This window comes from Aulonocara sp. 'chitande type north' Nkhata Bay, linkage group LG15 (assembly GCF_057382095.1).
Source record: "Aulonocara sp. 'chitande type north' Nkhata Bay isolate Kocher_YH1m ecotype deep benthic linkage group LG15, A_spYH_male_GT1.1, whole genome shotgun sequence".
NCBI classification, from domain to species: Eukaryota; Metazoa; Chordata; class Actinopteri; order Cichliformes; family Cichlidae; genus Aulonocara; species Aulonocara sp. 'chitande type north' Nkhata Bay.
Genome location: NC_141358.1, coordinates 28682339 through 28703326, shown reverse-complemented (window position 1 = coordinate 28703326; position 20988 = coordinate 28682339). Strand labels below are relative to the sequence as shown.

At 37.7% G+C, this 20988-nt stretch overlaps 1 long non-coding RNA gene across 7 annotated transcripts; it reads left to right on the top strand.

The window, feature by feature from the left end:
* Window positions 1–908: 908 nt before the first annotated feature.
* Window positions 909–10957, top strand: LOC147313328 (uncharacterized). 7 transcript variants are annotated; one of them, XR_015125196.1, is made up of 10 exons: window positions 909–992; window positions 1199–2642; window positions 3181–3342; window positions 3595–3703; window positions 3809–3928; window positions 4071–4232; window positions 8113–8226; window positions 8944–9101; window positions 9529–9586; window positions 10541–10957. It is a non-coding gene; the product is annotated as an uncharacterized LOC147313328 (long non-coding RNA). The 7 variants fall into 7 exon arrangements; XR_015125200.1 differs by having other exon boundaries at window positions 912–2642; window positions 8113–8219; window positions 10541–10952; XR_015125201.1 differs by having other exon boundaries at window positions 914–2642; window positions 10544–10949.
* The last annotated feature ends 10031 nt before the right edge of the window (window positions 10958–20988 follow it).

Sequence of the window (20988 nt, the reverse complement as noted above, 5' to 3'; positions counted from 1 at the left end):
GGTGCTCAATAAGACAACCTTTTTTCTTTGCTTGGGGATGTAGGAAACCACAGCCTTGCCCCCCCCCCTGTAGCGACCTGGACGGGAGAGACGATCATCGAATCTTACTGCCCGATTAATTTGCTCAAATCTTTTCTTTTTTTTTTTTTGACATGGTAGCATGAAACAGAAGAGCCCTGTCTCCCCATTTCACAGGCTTGTTGTCGTTTCATGTTGAGACCTGTACAGGCCAGCCAGCATCACAAGCCCCATGTAAGCCTGCAACTCCTCATCTATGTCCTTCCAGTCTTTTACTGACCTGTTGCCCCTGCAGGTTGGTGAAATGCAGGATTAGCTGCATAATGTCCTCTGCAAAAAAAAAGATGGAAAGTGCTCACAGGGCTGCTGATCCTATACGATTTGCATAATGGGTTGGTCCTGGGGTTAAAATGGGGGGAGGAAAAAATGGCAGGACCTCTTCGTGTGTGGGTTGCCACATGATTTCTCCATTTTTAGATCTCCACTGGCCATCCTCCAGTCTTGTCTCTTCCTCCTGCTCTTCTTCCTCCTTCTCCTTCTCCTCCTCCGCACATGAGCTGCAAAGCTCCTTGGTGCCTGGCAAAAATTCTTCTTCGCTGTCAGAAGTATCTCCACTGCTTGTGGAGAGTGCAAAACTGCAGCAACAGCCTCCTCTAAACTGAGTGCACGCTTCATTGTGTCTGTGCAGAAATGACCACTCAGACCAGGCTGCAAAGTATTCTCATAGACTTCAAAGGTGCACCTGAATAAACATGCTATACCATACATCCAATAAGAGAGAGGAGGCACACTCTTGATCAAGAAAAAACATAAGCGCAGGCCTTTGATCTCTTCCCCCCCCCCTCTCTTTCTCTCTCTCTCTCTCTCTCTCTCTCTCTCTCTCTCACACACACACACACACACACATGCACATACATACATACACAATACCATTTTATGGTGGTTAGCTGTTTTATTGTCATGCATTTTACAAGGTAAGATAACCATGTCCTGCATTCAAAACCACTGAAAATGTCTATGGTGGTGCTGTGCCTAATATTGTGCTGGTGTATGCTGGGTAATCGCACAGCTAGCGACTGGGTGACTTTATTCACCCGCTTCGGCTGTTATCAGTCCATATCCCCATAGATATGGACCATCTCCTGCTAGATTGTTCAGAAGGTTGTTATCATCCATCCAGATGGAGGATCACTAACAGGAGCGTGGGAAGACTCCAGAATCCACTCTGGCTGCAATGTGTGTACAGGTAAGACCGTTTAAACGGACAGCATTTATAGAATGACTATTAAAAGTCAGACCAGCGAGTGTCAATAATGTTAATGTGGTTATGTTAGTAATACACCGAGTGCTAATATAACAGCTTTAAGATGCATTTGTAGATGTTATTACGTGTTTTACCGTCTTTATGGTGCTAGCTTAAAGTTACGGTGTAAACGTTAGCTTATATTGGAGTAAAGCTGTTACTGTTTAAACGATGTTAGCACAGAAATATTAGCTTCTGTCATGACTGACGAAGTTACTAGTTAATAAAGTTTCCAGTAAAGTGTTTAATCGCAGCCACAGACTGACAGCAAATATCTCGATTAGCTTCAGTGCATCTGTAATAAATATGTGCAAGTTTCAGTGCTTCGTTTAAACTGTATGATACTTATACTGACCCAGGGTCAGTGTAAAATACAATCCTAGCTGTGTGAACAAAGCCTGGCTCCTTTAATCCTGCATGAAAAACCTCAGGATGCAGGCTATTATTACTCTTTCCTGCTGGCACACCTGTCGCACCTGAGAGTCAGCTAGAAACTTACAGTGACGTGGACATCATGCAAAGACTGCCAGACTCTGTAATACTGCAAATGATCAGTGACTCAAGTTAACACTAAACTTTAAACGGTACCTCTGTGTCTCTGTGTGCTGAACATTTAGGATTGAGTCAGGCTGCATCTGTGTTAGTCCTCTGACAGACTGGTGACCTGTCCAGGTGTGCTCTACCTATGACTACTGGGACAGGCTCTAGCTCCTGTAATAGAAATTTTATGTTATTCTCATTTAAAGCATTTAAGTGCTTATGCATATGCTTAGTTGTGACACTGTTATAGACTGTTCAATGAAAGTTTCTAAAACTAGATGAACTTACTTCAGCAGTTTGAGAAAACAACTCCCTTTACAGGTGCTGATAACGTCAAGGGCACAAAACAGCATAACCATTGATCCGTTAGGTTTCATAGCGAGACACGTGAAGTGGCAGAGCTGACATGACTGAACTGTGATGTTTGATGTGTGTTTGCTCTCCTGTGCACAGTAATAAATAGCATGATCACAGCTCTTTCTGTGTTGCAGACTTTATTTAAAAAATTCCATGACATCTACTATAACTGAACCAACCTGGTGCTCTTCATTTATGGAGGCTGTTGAGTCTGAATGTTGGATGTTGTGTATCTCGTGTTCTCTGGGCTTTGTTGTCCTCAGTCTTTTTGCAGGATCAGAAAACAAAACCGGGAGGCGCGTAAATGTTTCTTCTCCATGATGTTTCTTCAAATGTTTCTTCTGGATGATGATATGACCGTGACACGGGATGCCACCTTTGGTCTTGTGACGAAGCAAAGCTCAGGAAGAAGTGTGATTAAATGGTACCCACATGTTGAGAAGGATGTACAGGGCACCTGCAGCCAAATCCAAGCTTCAGCTTAGTTGTAGTTGCAGAATGCTATAGGACTGAGACATCTAAGGCATCAAATGTTTGATTAAATGGATGAAAAAGAGAAGTTTTTTCCCTATAATTATCACTTCTTAAAATCTGTAGCAACTTCAAGTCTGTCAGCATGCTGAGCATGCTCAGAATGTGACAATATATTTTTGTTCAATATTTAATTTCTTTCAGTTGCAATTGTTAAATGAAAAAATATATATTCTTATAATTTAGCAAACGAATTTATCAAAAAAAAAAATACATATATCTGTATTAGTTTTAGTAAATTAATTTGACACCTGTATTGAAAATACCATATTGTATTCATACAGAATCAGTATGGTATCATTGTTTGTCTGTTCACTGATTGTTGAAGCTAAGAGCTACTTTGATCTGTTTAGATCTAAAGTATCCAAAGTTGAGTTCTAATGTTTCTTCACCCCTGTGTGTGTGATATGTGATTTCCTACATGCTGGCAGAGCAGAGCAGCAGTTTGTGCTCACAGATGGTGACAGTGTGGAGAGACGGTGGTATTTCCTCAGAAGAACCAGCAGAGTCACAAAGGACACCAGTCCATCTCACCACCTTGACTTGCTGACTGATGTTCGTCTGCACTGCACAGAGGAAATCAACTGACCGAGGTTTGTCCAGTGACATGTTATGAAATGTATATTTGTTTTATGCTTACAGATATGTTTTTCTTGACAGAGGCTCTGCAGAGGTTAGACAAAGCAGAGAAAACATGTGCTTTACATTTTACTGTGATTTATTGAGATATTTGTTGCCTGATGTTCAGCAGGAATGGAGAAATAGAATCAAAGGGAGATGTTTTTCCTGTTTTTGTAATGATGTAAGTAAATCTTCAATATTATTTATTTGCTTGGTTATATTAGGAGCGTTTCTGAGTGAGGGGGAGAGGAGTCATCATCCAGGTAAAGTGACGTGGATCAGTGGATACACTTGTCTCCCCTTTAAAGGAGACGATCCAAGTCATCCTTAAATGTTAGTGCTTTCAAATACACAAACATTTTTAAAGGACAAAAATGAACATCCAACTTTGACTGTAATACAAAATAAATCTTTGCATGTGTGTTTTCAAACTCTCAGATGGGCAGTATATCAGTCTTGGACTGTCTAACCTGCCGGAGCAGCACTGAATGACCACCGCACGAGCATGTTCCTGCAACATTCAGCATCTGATCCTTCATCTGTGTGCTTCTGCTTTTGGTAAGTAGAGTTACCCAACTCCAGTAACTCTAAACACATGCCATCCATTTCTAACGGCCTGGTTACTTCCTGTCAGTTACTTTAGAAACCATGTGGTCACCTGACCTAACACTGTTTCTTCTTCTTCCCCTTAATGTTGAAGTGTCAAATGTCAAACAGCTGGAGAGGAAACTACACCAGTGTACTGGGATGTTTCAGCAACACGTGCCAGATGCTGTTCCTTCATGGTGACATCACCAGAGACAGTCCCGCCCACCTCAGGACCCATTGATTATGATGATCTGATCCATCAAACCCCCAGCAGGTGAACTTTATTCATGACATAACACCGCAACAATGTAAAAAATTAAACAGCAACAGTCTAAATGTAAAGTGCATTCTAAAGTCCTCTTCAATAAATTGTATGCAAAGAGTCATTCAGGTCACTACAGAACCCAGAGTCTTCATCATTAAATCTCTGGTTGCTTCATTTTTTCTATCCTATATCAGATATTTTAAAGGTTAGCTTAGGTAAAGTTCCATTCTCATGGTGAGGCAAAGTGCTTTATGTGTGTGTGTGCGTGTGTCATGAACGGCTATAAAAGGCCTATAATTAAAGAACAAAGTGGGGTTTGAGTTCGAGTTGCGGCAGACTGTCACTACTTGTAAATGGAACGCAGCCTTCCTACGGCGGACAGCTAATAACAGGAATCGGACGCGGTCCAGCCAAGTCCACAGCAACCACCATAGCAACCGCCTAGCATGACCTTAAAAACATATTCTGTCTTCATAACTATCAAAATCGTGAAATGATTTGCAAAGTGTGAAAGTGTTACAGCTGCAGAGAGCTATGGCGGTATCTATGGAAGCTGTTTACATAGCTAATAATATACGATGTAACCATGGAGACAGTCAGTCACTTGAGCTAGCGGTGCATGTTTACTACAGTGAATAAGGTGATTGAGTGCACAGCGTCCACACTCTGCAGGGGATAAAGACATTACTTCAATATTATTTTATATTGATATCTATTAGCCTTCTGTTGACCATCACCTCAGGTTCACCATTATAGTTTCAGCATACAAATGCACACTGTCTAAACACATTCAAAAACTCATGTCTCAGAGATAAGCACAGCTGTTCATGTTTGTCATTAGAGTTTTATTTGTAAGAAAATTATGAACTTCATATTGTGCATTAAATAAAAGAACATTTCACAACTCTGAGTCAACAGAAACAGGTAACAGAAATGTCTCTAATGTGTACAGTGTAGTGTAAGCATTAAAAGATCATAAAGGAAAAACTAACATTTATGTGAAACTAATTGTAATAAAAAATGAGCAGGTGCTTTATAGATTTAAAAGAAAGAATCTGAAAACAACACTTTTTTGGTCTAAGTGATCAAAGTAGAAAACAGAACTGATGTTCAAGAACAAACCGTAGCTGCACTAATATTACACATCTCGATCGTTGTACTGAACAGACATGTTGCTTTTAAAACCACATGCAGTGTGTGACCATGACTGTTCACTGAGACCATGAACGCCACTTCGCTGAAGCATTCTTCTTCTTCTTCTTGCCATTAAATTGAAAGCAGAAGCAGCACGAGCTGATTTGATCTACTGAAAGGAAAAAGCAGAACATCTGAGTTGAAACCAGTCAGCTGAAATCATTAAGACAGGAACAAATTCAATGCAGTGTCTCAAGTGGCTTAGCCTGTTACAACTGTTGATACAAGCTAAATACGGTTAACACACAGTGTCAGGGAGCTCCAGTGTGGGAACTAGTGGCTTTAGGTTTGTAGTCATTTAACTTTCATCCATTCATTCATTTAATTCAGGAGGAAGAAATGCCAGGTTGGTGCAGGCTGGTTACATGCATTTGGTCCCATGCTGTCTTTAATTAAATGACTTGGTTCATTTTATGGCTGGGCTGTATGTGGGGTTATATCAGGTTATTTGGGCAGGAGTACCTGTCCCCTGTTAGACTTAGAAAGTTTCTCCATAAGTAGAGTTTCTAACTCTTCTAGCACATCTGTGGCTGACAGCTTTTTGGTGGCTCTTTTTACCCCACACTGGTTGTGAGTGTGTAAATAGCCCCACTAGTTATTTTGGGTTGCAGTTAACTAGGGAGGAAGGGGTGGGTATGCCATGATTAGGTGAATAACAATTATATGTGATACATAAATTTCACAATGCATGCATATATCTCTATCAATTAAACCTGGCCTGAGGGCTGCCATTTTTTACATTCAGTTATTTATCTTAGAAATGTTGGAACTAAATAATGAATGTGTTACAGTTAAAGTGAAACACTGGTCAGTGTAAATGGCTCATTGGGACACAGAAACCTTTAAATTAAACCTGATATCTAGTGTCAAACAATATCAAAGCTGTAAAAGATGTTTACATTCAGAATTTATAAAACTATGATTGTAAATAAATTCAAACAAGTGAGCTTTTCTCTTTGTGCTGAATATCAACACTGTGGTTTCTTAGACTGTAAGCTTTACTTTAGTGCAACCAGTTGCAGAAGCTGCCACTCCAAATGTCTTTTGATAACAAGAAAAAAATACCTTTTCAGTACACGGCCTGAAGTTCTTCTCCGACATCTTCTGCAATCGGCTTTGTCTGCTGGTTTGAAGACAATAAACCACAAAAAAGATGATTTAGTCACTTTGTCTGCGTCATGCAGCTCGAATGTGTCGTGTAACGATGTTGAATAGCCGTCGTTATCCCTCTGCTTTGAGCCTTTTATCAAAAGTTACAGCTAACTTCATGAAGTTGTACAAAAAGGCTTCATTTCGCCGAGACAGTGCGTTTCTGACTATTACATGCATTTGAATGGAGTTCTTGCACGAAACAAAGTATAAGTTTTCATTATGTGAATAACTTGTATTTTACACTGACCCTGGGTCAGTATCAACTTCATGAAGACAGCTGTAACTTTTGATAGAGGACTCACACACAAACATATTTATGGCTTTGCCTTATAGAATTCAGCATCTCCGTGCTGAGGAAATAGGTTTTGCAGCTGTTTGAGCTAAGATTTTCAAGTTATTCACAAATTGAAAACCTATACTTTGTGTCGGGCGAGAACTCCATTCAAATGCATGTAATAGCGAGAAACGCACTAACGTGGTGAAATAAAGCGTTTTTCCATAAACTTCATAAAGACAGCTGTAAATTTTGAGAGAAGACTCACACACACATTGGGGGGATATTGAAGTCTATAAGATAAAGCCATGAATATGTTTGTCTGAGTCTTCTATCAAAAGTTACAGCAAGCTCTATGAAGTTGATGAGAAACGCTTTACTTCGCCAAGACAGTGCGTTTCTCACTGTTACATGCATTTGAATTTAGTTCTTGCCCGACACAAAGTATAGGTTTTAATTTGTGAATAACTTGAAAATCTTAGCTCAAACAGCTGCAAAACCTATTTCCTGAGCACTGAGATGCTGAATTCTATAAGGCAAAGCCATAAATATGTGTGTGTGATTCTTCTATCAACAGTTACAGCTGTCTTCTTGAAGTTGATACTGACCCAGGGTCAGTGTAAAATACAATCCTAGCTGTGTGAACAAAGCTTGGCTCCTTTAATCCTGCATGACAAACCTCAGGATGCAGGTTATTATTACTCTTTCCTGCTGGCACACCTGAGAGTCAGCTAGAAACTTACAGTGACGTGGACATCATGCAAAGACTGCCAGACTCTGTAATACTGTGAATGATCAGTGACTCAAGTTAACACTAAACTTTAAACGGTACCTCTGTGTCTCTGTGTGCTGAACATTTAGGACTGAGTCTGCATTGACTTTATTTATTGAGACTTTAATGTGCTAAAAGCAGGTTGAAGACAGCTCAGAAACATTTGAAGATTAAAATTTAGCATTATGGCTGCTGGTGGTTTGTAAAGCCTATACTCAGCTGTAGTTTTTGTTACTAATTTATGTTTGTTGTTGTTTAACACAGATTTCAGAAGAGCAAATATGCTTAATAGTTTAACTAGATTTCATTTGTCAGTGTGGGACTGCTGAGTCACCTGAAGAACTCATTTCATTCATTCTCCACATGATGTTCATATACAGAAATGTTTCACAGGAACTGGTTCCTCCCAAACTGTGAACTAGTGTGTTTCCATAGATTATCTCTGTATGAATGTACTTTTAAATGAAGGCAAGTGTTTGTCCTTTTTTGTTCCTCAGTTACAGTACGTGATATCTTGATATCAGGCGGTCAACACTGGGGGAAGACAAGAAGCAGACGTACTTCCAAGAGGGAGCTGCAGTGAGGACACAGCCAGGTCACTGAGGTCAGAGGTCAGAATCTGAAACAGCTCAGGTTTATATTTTAGGGGTTATAAAAAATCAAAATGTATTTATGAAGAAACCTTTAAATAATAGTCATAATTATGATTATTATAAGAAATATCAAACATTTAAGTGGATTTTCTGTTACACATATTGTATTATCCCTGCAATAAACTGGCAGCCTGTCTTTGTCCTGTATCAGCTGGGATAGGCTTCATCCTCCCGCAACCCTGAATTGGATACATTGTATGTAATCTGATCATTTACAAACTCAAGGTATCTAATCAAAATGTAAGTAATAATTATAAAATGGGAAAGCAGAAATAAGTGTGACATAAATGTAAATGTGTTAGCTGACATAGAGGACAGCTACATGTAGTCTGAAAAACCTTTGTTGTCAAGTTTGCAGGTATATCAGCACGAGACATTCTTACATAGAAGAGTCTGTTAAAGTCTCTAACTCAGCGAAGCATTATTGGTCCCGTCTGTTTGGATAAATATAGTAAGTTGATGTTTGTCCATTTATTGACACATTTTCTTAAGTGCTTATCCAGTTCAGGATCACAGTGGAGCTGCAGCTGGATATGTTCATTAAATAAACCTTACAAAAGTTAACAATAAACCTGCATCCATGTACGTTGTTGTCCACAGGATAAGAAAATCAAACTGGAACACTGTGGAACATGTTAATAAATGTTTGTGTGTTTATGCCTGTGTCTTTCACAGGAGGCGCTGGAAGGTTTCCCTAATAGTTCCTGGTGAATCAAAGCAGAACCATAAAGGTTGCTGGATTGCATGATGGCCTTACCCCTGAGCAGTCATCCTGTTAAAGGAGGAACCAGTTAGAAGCTGTTTTCAAAGTAGCTGAGCAGATTTCATCTCAAGTAAGCGATTAACTGTTTGTTCATCTGTTCTGCCACTTAAAGAGCATTTAAGGACGTCTTTCGAGTGTCCAGCTGAATTAATTCTACTGGCTCTCATGGTCATTTGCTATTATAGACATATTTTTCATGTTCATCCAGCTATTTAGTAAATTCTATCTATTTAGTAATATCCGTCAGCTATAAAATGTAATATAGATATAAAAAATATCTAAATATCTCCTGCACTTTATATTTTAATGATGTAAGTCTGTTATCGTGTTACATTAGCATTCCTCACATATCAATGAGATGCTGTACAGTACAATCCTACTGACGCAGCAGAGGGATAACGACGGCTATTCAACATCGTTACACGACACATTCGAGCTGCATGACACAGACAAAGTGACTAAATCATCTTTTTTATGGTTTATTGTCTTCAAACCAGCAGACAAAGCCGATTGCAGAAGATTTCGGAGAAGAACTTCAGGCCGTGTACTGAAAAGGTATTTTTTTCTTGTTATCAAAAGACATTTGGAGTGGCAGCTTCTGCAACTGGTTGCACTAAAGTAAAGCTTACAGTCTAAGAAACCACAGTGTTGATATTCAGCACAAAGAGAAAAGCTCACTTGTTTGAATTTATTTACAATCATAGTTTTATAAATTCTGAATGTAAACATCTTTTACAGCTTTGATATTGTTTGACACTAGATATCAGGTTTAATTTAAAGGTTTCTGTGTCCCAATGAGCCATTTACACTGACCAGTGTTTCACTTTAACTGTAACACATTCATTATTTAGTTCCAACATTTCTAAGAGAAATAACTGAATGTAAAAAATGGCAGCCCTCAGGCCAGGTTTAATTGATAGAGATATATGCATGCATTGTGAAATTTATGTATCACATATAATTGTTATTCACCTAATCATGGCATACCCACCCCTTCCTCCCCTAGTTAACTGCAACCCAAAATAACTAGTGGGGCTATTTACACACTCACAACCAGTGTGGGGTAAAAAGAGCCACCAAAAAGCTGTCAGCCACAGATGTGCTAGAAGAGTTAGAAACTCTACTTATGGAGAAACTTTCTAAGTCTAACAGGGGACAGGTACTCCTGCCCAAATAACATGATATAACCCCACATACAGCCCAGCCATAAAATGAACCAAGTCATTTAATTAAAGACAGCATGGGACCAAATGCATGTAACCAGCCTGCACCAACCTGGCATTTCTTCCTCCTGAATTAAATGAATGAATGGATGAAAGTTAAATGACTACAAACCTAAAGCCACTAGTTCCCACACTGGAGCTCCCTGACACTGTGTGTTAACCGTATTTAGCTTGTATCAACAGTTGTAACAGGCTAAGCCACTTGAGACACTGCATTGAATTTGTTCCTGTCTTAATGATTTCAGCTGACTGGTTTCAACTCAGATGTTCTGCTTTTTCCTTTCAGTAGATCAAATCAGCTCGTGCTGCTTCTGCTTCCAATTTAATGGCAAGAAGAAGAAGAAGAATGCTTCAGCGAAGTGGCGTTCATGGTCTCAGTGAACAGTCATGGTCACACACTGCATGTGGTTTTAAAAGCAACATGTCTGTTCAGTACAACGATCGAGATGTGTAATATTAGTGCAGCTACGGTTTGTTCTTGAACATCAGTTCTGTTTTCTACTTTGATCACTTAGACCAAAAAAGTGTTGTTTTCAGATTCTTTCTTTTAAATCTATAAAGCACCTGCTCATTTTTTATTACAATTAGTTTCACATAAATGTTAGTTTTTCCTTTATGATCTTTTAATGCTTACACTACACTGTACACATTAGAGACATTTCTGTTACCTGTTTCTGTTGACTCAGAGTTGTGAAATGTTCTTTTATTTAATGCACAATATGAAGTTCATAATTTTCTTACAAATAAAACTCTAATGACAAACATGAACAGCTGTGCTTATCTCTGAGACATGAGTTTTTGAATGTGTTTAGACAGTGTGCATTTGTATGCTGAAACTATAATGGTGAACCTGAGGTGATGGTCAACAGAAGGCAAATATATATCAATATAAAACAATATTGAAGTAATGTCTTTACCCCCTGCAGAGTGTGGACGCTGTGCACTCAATCACCTTATTCACTGTAGAAAACGTGACTGACTGTCTCCATGGTTACATCGTATATTATTAGCTATGTAAACAGCTTCCATAGATACCGCCATAGCTCTCTGCAGCTGTAACACTTTCACACTTTGCAAATCATTTCACGATTTTGATAGTTATGAAGACAGAATATGTTTTTAAGGTCATGCTAGGCGGTTGCTATGGTGGTTGCTGTGGACTTGGCTGGACCGCATCCGATTCCTGTTATTAGCTGTCCGCCGTAGGAAGGCTGCGTTCCATTTACAAGTAGTGACAGTCTGCCGCAACTCGAACTCAAACCCCGCTTTGTTCTTTAATTATAGGCCTTTTATAGCCGTTCATGACACGCGCACACACACACATAAAGCGCTTTGCCTCACCATGAGAATGGAACTTTACCTAAGCTAACCTTTAAAATATCTGATATAGGATAGAAAAATGAAGCAACCAGAGATTTAATGATGAAGACTCTAAAACCCACGGTCTTGACAAAATAAAGCGTTTTTGTACAACTTTATATAAATAGCTGTAACTTTTAAAATTATTCACATAATGAAAACCTATACTTTGTTTCAGGCGAGTTTCCCATTCAAATGCATGTAACAGTGAGAAACGCATTGTCTTGGCGAAATAAAGCGTTTTCGTACAACTTCATATAAATCGCTGTAACTTTTGATAGAAGACTCAGACAAACATGTTTATGGCTTTATCTTATAGAACTCAATATCCCCGTGCTGGGCAAACAGGTTTTGCAGCCGTTTGAGCTAAGATTTTAAAATTATTCACATAATGAAAACCTATACTTTGTTTCAGGCGAGTTTCCCATTCAAATGCATGTAACAGTGAGAAACGCATTGTCTTGGCGAAATAAAGCGTTTTCGTACAACTTCATATAAATCGCTGTAACTTTTGATAGAAGACTCAGACAAACATGTTTATGGCTTTATCTTATAGAACTCAATATCCCCGTGCTGGGCAAACAGGTTTTGCAGCCGTTTGAGCTAAGATTTTAAAATTATTCACATAATGAAAACCTATACTTTGTTTCAGGCGAGTTTCCCATTCAAATGCATGTAACAGTGAGAAACGCATTGTCTTGGCGAAATAAAGCGTTTTCGTACAACTTCATATAAATCGCTGTAACTTTTGATAGAAGACTCAGACAAACATGTTTATGGCTTTATCTTATAGAACTCAATATCCCCGTGCTGGGCAAACAGGTTTTGCAGCCGTTTGAGCTAAGATTTTAAAATTATTCACATAATGAAAACCTATACTTTGTTTCAGGCGAGTTTCCCATTCAAATGCATGTAACAGTGAGAAACGCATTGTCTTGGCGAAATAAAGCGTTTTCGTACAACTTCATATAAATCGCTGTAACTTTTGATAGAAGACTCAGACAAACATGTTTATGGCTTTATCTTATAGAACTCAATATCCCCGTGCTGGGCAAACAGGCTTTGCAGCCGTTTGAGCTAAGATTTTAAAAGTATTCACATAATGAAAACCTATACTTTGTTTCAGGCGAGTTTCCCATTCAAATGCATGTAACAGTGAGAAACGCATTGTCTTGGCGAAATAAAGCGTTTTCGTACAACTTCATATAAATCGCTGTAACTTTTGATAGAAGACTCAGACAAACATGTTTATGGCTTTATCTTATAGAACTCAATATCCCCGTGCTGGGCAAACAGGTTTTGCAGCCGTTTGAGCTAAGATTTTAAAATTATTCACATAATGAAAACCTATACTTTGTTTCAGGCGAGTTTCCCATTCAAATGCATGTAACAGTGAGAAACGCATTGTCTTGGCGAAATAAAGCGTTTTCGTACAACTTCATATAAATCGCTGTAACTTTTGATAGAAGACTCAGACAAACATGTTTATGGCTTTATCTTATAGAACTCAATATCCCCGTGCTGGGCAAACAGGTTTTGCAGCCGTTTGAGCTAAGATTTTAAAATTATTCACATAATGAAAACCTATACTTTGTTTCAGGCGAGTTTCCCATTCAAATGCATGTAACAGTGAGAAACGCATTGTCTTGGCGAAATAAAGCGTTTTCGTACAACTTCATATAAATCGCTGTAACTTTTGATAGAAGACTCAGACAAACATGTTTATGGCTTTATCTTATAGAACTCAATATCCCCGTGCTGGGCAAACAGGTTTTGCAGCCGTTTGAGCTAAGATTTTAAAATTATTCACATAATGAAAACCTATACTTTGTTTCAGGCGAGTTTCCCATTCAAATGCATGTAACAGTGAGAAACGCATTGTCTTGGCGAAATAAAGCGTTTTTGAACAACGTCATATAAATCGCTGTAACTTTTGATAGAAGACTCAGAAACACATGTTTATGGCTTTATCTTATAGAACTCAATATCCCCGTGCTGGGCAAACAGGTTTTGCAGCCGTTTGAGCTAAGATTTTAAAATTATTCACATAATGAAAACCTATACTTTGTTTCAGGCGAGTTTCCCATTCAAATGCATGTAACAGTGAGAAACGCATTGTCTTGGCGAAATAAAGCGTTTTTGAACAACTTCATATAAATCGCTGTAACTTTTGATATAAGACTCAGAAACACATGTTTATGGCTTTATCTTATAGAACTCAATATCCCCGTGCTGGGCAAACAGGTTTTGCAGCCGTTTGAGCTAAGATTTTAAAATTATTCACATAATGAAAACCTATACTTTGTTTCAGGCGAGTTTCCCATTCAAATGCATGTAACAGTGAGAAACGCATTGTCTTGGCGAAATAAAGCGTTTTTGAACAACTTCATATAAATCGCTGTAACTTTTGATAGAAGACTCAGAAACACATGTTTATGGCTTTATCTTATAGAACTCAATATCCCCGTGCTGGGCAAACAGGTTTTGCAGCCGTTTGAGCTAAGATTTTAAAATTATTCACATAATGAAAACCTATACTTTGTTTCAGGCGAGTTTCCCATTCAAATGCATGTAACAGTGAGAAACGCATTGTCTTGGCGAAAGAAAGCATTTTTGAACAACTTCATATAAATCGCTGTAACTTTTGATAGAAGACTCAGAAACACATGTTTATGGCTTTATCTTATAGAACTCAATATCCCCGTGCTGGGCAAACAGGTTTTGCAGCCGTTTGAGCTAAGATTTTAAAATTATTCACATAATGAAAACCTATACTTTGTTTCAGGCGAGTTTCCCATTCAAATGCATGTAACAGTGAGAAACGCATTGTCTTGGCGAAATAAAGCGTTTTTGAACAACTTCATATAAATCGCTGTAACTTTTGATAGAAGACTCAGAAACACATGTTTATGGCTTTATCTTATAGAACTCAATATCCCCGTGCTGGGCAAACAGGTTTTGCAGCCGTTTGAGCTAAGATTTTAAAATTATTCACATAATGAAAACCTATACTTTGTTTCAGGCGAGTTTCCCATTCAAATGCATGTAACAGTGAGAAACGCATTGTCTTGGCGAAAGAAAGCATTTTTGTACAACTTCATATAAATCACTGTAACTTTTGATAGAAGACTCAGAAACACATGTTTATGGCTTTATCTTATAGAACTCAATATCCCCGTGCTGGGCAAACAGGTTTTGCAGCCGTTTGAGCTAAGATTTTAAAATTATTCACATAATGAAAACCTATACTTTGTTTCAGGCGAGTTTCCCATTCAAATGCATGTAACAGTGAGAAACGCATTGTCTTGGCGAAAGAAAGCATTTTTGTACAACTTCATATAAATCACTGTAACTTTTGATAGAAGACTCAGAAACACATGTTTATGGCTTTATCTTATAGAACTCAATATCCCCGTGCTGGGCAAACAGGTTTTGCAGCCGTTTGAGCTAAGATTTTAAAATTATTCACATAATGAAAACCTATACTTTGTTTCAGGCGAGTTTCCCATTCAAATGCATGTAACAGTGAGAAACGCATTGTCTTGGCGAAAGAAAGCATTTTTGAACAACTTCATATAAATCGCTGTAACTTTTGATAGAAGACTCAGAAACACATGTTTATGGCTTTATCTTATAGAACTCAATATCCCCGTGCTGGGCAAACAGGTTTTGCAGCTGTTTGAGCTAAGATTTTAAAATTATTCACATAATGAAAACCTATACTTTGTTTCAGGCGAGTTTCCCATTCAAATGCATGTAACAGTGAGAAACGCATTGTCTTGGCGAAAGAAAGCATTTTTGTACAACTTCATATAAATCACTGTAACTTTTGATAGAAGACTCAGAAACACATGTTTATGGCTTTATCTTATAGAACTCAATATCCCCGTGCTGGGCAAACAGGTTTTGCAGCTGTTTGAGCTAAGATTTTAAAATTATTCACATAATGAAAACCTATACTTTGTTTCAGGCGAGTTTCCCATTCAAATGCATGTAACAGTGAGAAACGCATTGTCTTGGCGAAAGAAAGCATTTTTGTACAACTTCATATAAATCACTGTAACTTTTGATAGAAGACTCAGAAACACATGTTTATGGCTTTATCTTATAGAACTCAATATCCCCGTGCTGGGCAAACAGGTTTTGCAGCCGTTTGAGCTAAGATTTTAAAATTATTCACATAATGAAAACCTATACTTTGTTTCAGGCGAGTTCCCCATTCAAATGCATGTAACAGTGAGAAACGCATTGTCTTGGCGAAATAAAGCATTTTTGTACAACTTCATATAAATCGCTGTAACTTTTGATAGAAGACTCAGAAACACATGTTTATGGCTTTATCTTATAGAACTCAATATCCCCGTGCTGGGCAAACAGGTTTTGCAGCCGTTTGAGCTAAGATTTTAAAATTATTCACATAATGAAAACCTATACTTTGTTTCAGGCGAGTTTCCCATTCAAATGCATGTAACAGTGAGAAACGCATTGTCTTGGCGAAAGAAAGCGTTTTCGTACAACTTCATATAAATCGCTGTAACTTTTGATAGAAGACTCAGAAACACATGTTTATGGCTTTATCTTATAGAACTCAATATCCCGGTGCTGGGCAAACAGGTTTTGCAGCCGTTTGAGCTAAGATTTTAAAATTATTCACATAATGAAAACCTATACTTTGTTTCAGGCGAGTTTCCCATTCAAATGCATGTAACAGTGAGAAACGCATTGTCTTGGCGAAATAAATCGTTTTTGAACAACTTCATATAAATCGCTGTAACTTTTGATAGAAGACTCAGAAACACATGTTTATGGCTTTATCTTATAGAACTCAATATCCCCGTGCTGGGCAAACAGGTTTTGCAGCTGTTTGAGCTAAGATTTTAAAATTATTCACATAATGAAAACCTATACTTTGTTTCAGGCGAGTTTCCCATTCAAATGCATGTAACAGTGAGAAACGCATTGTCTTGGCGAAAGAAAGCATTTTTGTACAACTTCATATAAATCACTGTAACTTTTGATAGAAGACTCAGAAACACATGTTTATGGCTTTATCTTATAGAACTCAATATCCCCGTGCTGGGCAAACAGGTTTTGCAGCTGTTTGAGCTAAGATTTTAAAATTATTCACATAATGAAAACCTATACTTTGTTTCAGGCGAGTTTCCCATTCAAATGCATGTAACAGTGAGAAACGCATTGTCTTGGCGAAAGAAAGCATTTTTGTACAACTTCATATAAATCACTGTAACTTTTGATAGAAGACTCAGAAACACATGTTTATGGCTTTATCTTATAGAACTCAATATCCCCGTGCTGGGCAAACAGGTTTTGCAGCCGTTTGAGCTAAGATTTTAAAATTATTCACATAATGAAAACCTATACTTTGTTTCAGGCGAGTTCCCCATTCAAATGCATGTAACAGTGAGAAACGCATTGTCTTGGCGAAATAAAGCATTTTTGTACAACTTCATATAAATCGCTGTAACTTTTGATAGAAGACTCAGAAACACATGTTTATGGCTTTATCTTATAGAACTCAATATCCCCGTGCTGGGCAAACAGGTTTTGCAGCCGTTTGAGCTAAGATTTTAAAATTATTCACATAATGAAAACCTATACTTTGTTTCAGGCGAGTTTCCCATTCAAATGCATGTAACAGTGAGAAACGCATTGTCTTGGCGAAAGAAAGCGTTTTCGTACAACTTCATATAAATCGCTGTAACTTTTGATAGAAGACTCAGAAACACATGTTTATGGCTTTATCTTATAGAACTCAATATCCCGGTGCTGGGCAAACAGGTTTTGCAGCCGTTTGAGCTAAGATTTTAAAATTATTCACATAATGAAAACCTATACTTTGTTTCAGGCGAGTTTCCCATTCAAATGCATGTAACAGTGAGAAACGCATTGTCTTGGCGAAATAAAGCGTTTTTGAACAACTTCATATAAATCGCTGTAACTTTTGATAGAAGACTCAGACAAACATGTTTATGGCTTTATCTTATAGAACTCAATATCCCCGTGCTGGGCAAACAGGTTTTGCAGCCGTTTGAGCTAAGATTTTAAAATTATTCACATAATGAAAACCTATACTTTGTTTCAGGCGAGTTCCCCATTCAAATGCATGTAACAGTGAGAAACGCATTGTCTTGGCGAAATAAAGCATTTTTGAACAACTTCATATAAATCGCTGTAACTTTTGATAGAAGACTCAGACAAACATGTTTATGGCTTTATCTTATAGAACTCAATATCCCCGTGCTGGGCAAACAGGTTTTGCAGCCGTTTGAGCTAAGATTTTAAAATTATTCACATAATGAAAACCTATACTTTGTTTCAGGCGAGTTTCCCATTCAAATGCATGTAACAGTGAGAAACGCATTGTCATGGCGAAAGAAAGCATTTTTGTACAACTTCATATAAATCGCTGTAACTTTTGATAGAAGACTCAGAAACACATGTTTATGGCTTTATCTTATAGAACTCTATATCCCCGTGCTGAGCAAACAGGTTTTGCAGCCGTTTGAGCTAAGATTTTAAAATTATTCACATAATGAAAACCTATACTTTGTTTCAGGCGAGTTTCCCATTCAAATGCATGTAACAGTGAGAAACGCATTGTCTTGGCGAAATAAAGCATTTTTGAACAACTTCATATAAATCGCTGTAACTTTTGATAGAAGACTCAGAAACACATGTTTATGGCTTTATCTTATAGAACTCAATATCCCCGTGCTGGGCAAACAGGTTTTGCAGCCGTTTGAGCTAAGATTTTAAAATTATTCACATAATGAAAACCTATACTTTGTTTCAGGCGAGTTTCCCATTCAAATGCATGTAACAGTGAGAAACGCATTGTCTTGGCGAAAGAAAGCATTTTTGTACAACTTCATATAAATCGCTGTAACTTTTGATAGAAGACTCAGAAACACATGTTTATGGCTTTATCTTATAGAACTCAATATCCCCGTGCTGGGCAAACAGGTTTTGCAGCCGTTTGAGCTAAGATTTTAAAATTATTCACATAATGAAAACCTATACTTTGTTTCAGGCGAGTTTCCCATTCAAATGCATGTAACAGTGAGAAACGCATTGTCTTGGCGAAAGAAAGCATTTTTGTACAACTTCATATAAATCGCTGTAACTTTTGATAGAAGACTCAGAAACACATGTTTATGGCTTTATCTTATAGAACTCAATATCCCCGTGCTGGGCAAACAGGTTTTGCAGCCGTTTGAGCTAAGATTTTAAAATTATTCACATAATGAAAACCTATACTTTGTTTCAGGCGAGTTTCCCATTCAAATGCATGTAACAGTGAGAAACGCATTGTCTTGGCGAAAGAAAGCATTTTTGTACAACTTCATATAAATCGCTGTAACTTTTGATAGAAGACTCAGAAACACATGTTTATGGCTTTATCTTATAGAACTCAATATCCCCGTGCTGGGCAAACAGGTTTTGCAGCCGTTTGAGCTAAGATTTTAAAATTATTCACATAATGAAAACCTATACTTTGTTTCAGGCGAGTTTCCCATTCAAATGCATGTAACAGTGAGAAACGCATTGTCTTGGCGAAAGAAAGCATTTTCGTACAACTTCATATAAATCGCTGTAACTTTTGATAGAAGACTCAGAAACACATGTTTATGGCTTTATCTTATAGAACTCAATATCCCCGTGCTGGGCAAACAGGTTTTGCAGCCGTTTGAGCTAAGATTTTAAAATTATTCACATAATGAAAACCTATACTTTGTTTCAGGCGAGTTTCCCATTCAAATGCATGTAACAGTGAGAAACGCATTGTCTTGGCGAAAGAAAGCATTTTTGTACAACTTCATATAAATCGCTGTAACTTTTGATAGAAGACTCAGAAACACATGTTTATGGCTTTATCTTATAGAACTCAATATCCCCGTGCTGGGCAAACAGGTTTTGCAGCCGTTTGAGCTAAGATTTTAAAATTATTCACATAATGAAAACCTATACTTTGTTTCAGGCGAGTTTCCCATTCAAATGCATGTAACAGTGAGAAACGCATTGTCTTGGCGAAATAAAGCGTTTTTGAACAACTTCATATAAATCGCTGTAACTTTTGATAGAAGACTCAGAAACACATGTTTATGGCTTTATCTTATAGAACTCAATATCCCCGTGCTGGGCAAACAGGTTTTGCAGCCGTTTGAGCTAAGATTTTAAAATTATTCACATAATGAAAACCTATACTTTGTTTCAGGCGAGTTTCCCATTCAAATGCATGTAACAGTGAGAAACGCATTGTCTTGGCGAAAGAAAGCATTTTTGTACAACTTCATATAAATCACTGTAACTTTTGATAGAAGACTCAGAAACACATGTTTATGGCTTTATCTTATAGAACTCAATATCCCCGTGCTGGGCAAACAGGTTTTGCAGCCGTTTGAGCTAAGATTTTAAAATTATTCACATAATGAAAACCTATACTTTGTTTCAGGCGAGTTTCCCATTCAAATGCATGTAACAGTGAGAAACGCATTGTCTTGGCGAAATAAAGCGTTTTTGAACAACTTCATATAAATCGCTGTAACTTTTGATAGAAGACTCAGAAACACATGTTTATGGCTTTATCTTATAGAACTCAATATCCCCGTGCTGGGCAAACAGGTTTTGCAGCCGTTTGAGCTAAGATTTTAAAATTATTCACATAATGAAAACCTATACTTTGTTTCAGGCGAGTTTCCCATTCAAATGCATGTAACAGTGAGAAACGCATTGTCTTGGCGAAATAAAGCGTTTTTGAACAACTTCATATAAATCGCTGTAACTTTTGATAGAAGACTCAGAAACACATGTTTATGGCTTTATCTTATAGAACTCAATATCCCCGTGCTGGGCAAACAGGTTTTGCAGCCGTTTGAGCTAAGATTTTAAAATTATTCACATAATGAAAACCTATACTTTGTTTCAGGCGAGTTTCCCATTCAAATGCATGTAACAGTGAGAAACGCATTGTCTTGGCGAAAGAAAGCATTTTCGTACAACTTCATATAAATCGCTGTAACTTTTGATAGAAGACTCAGAAACACATGTTTATGGCTTTATCTTATAGAACTCAATATCCCCGTGCTGGGCAAACAGGCTTTGCAGCCGTTTGAGCTAAGATTTTAAAATTATTCACATAATGAAAACCTATACTTTGTTTCAGGCGAGTTTCCCATTCAAATGCATGTAACAGTGAGAAACGCATTGTCTTGGCGAAATAAAGCGTTTTTGAACAACTTCATATAAATCGCTGTAACTTTTGATAGAAGACTCAGAAACACATGTTTATGGCTTTATCTTATAGAACTCAATATCCCCGTGCTGGGCAAACAGGTTTTGCAGCCGTTTGAGCTA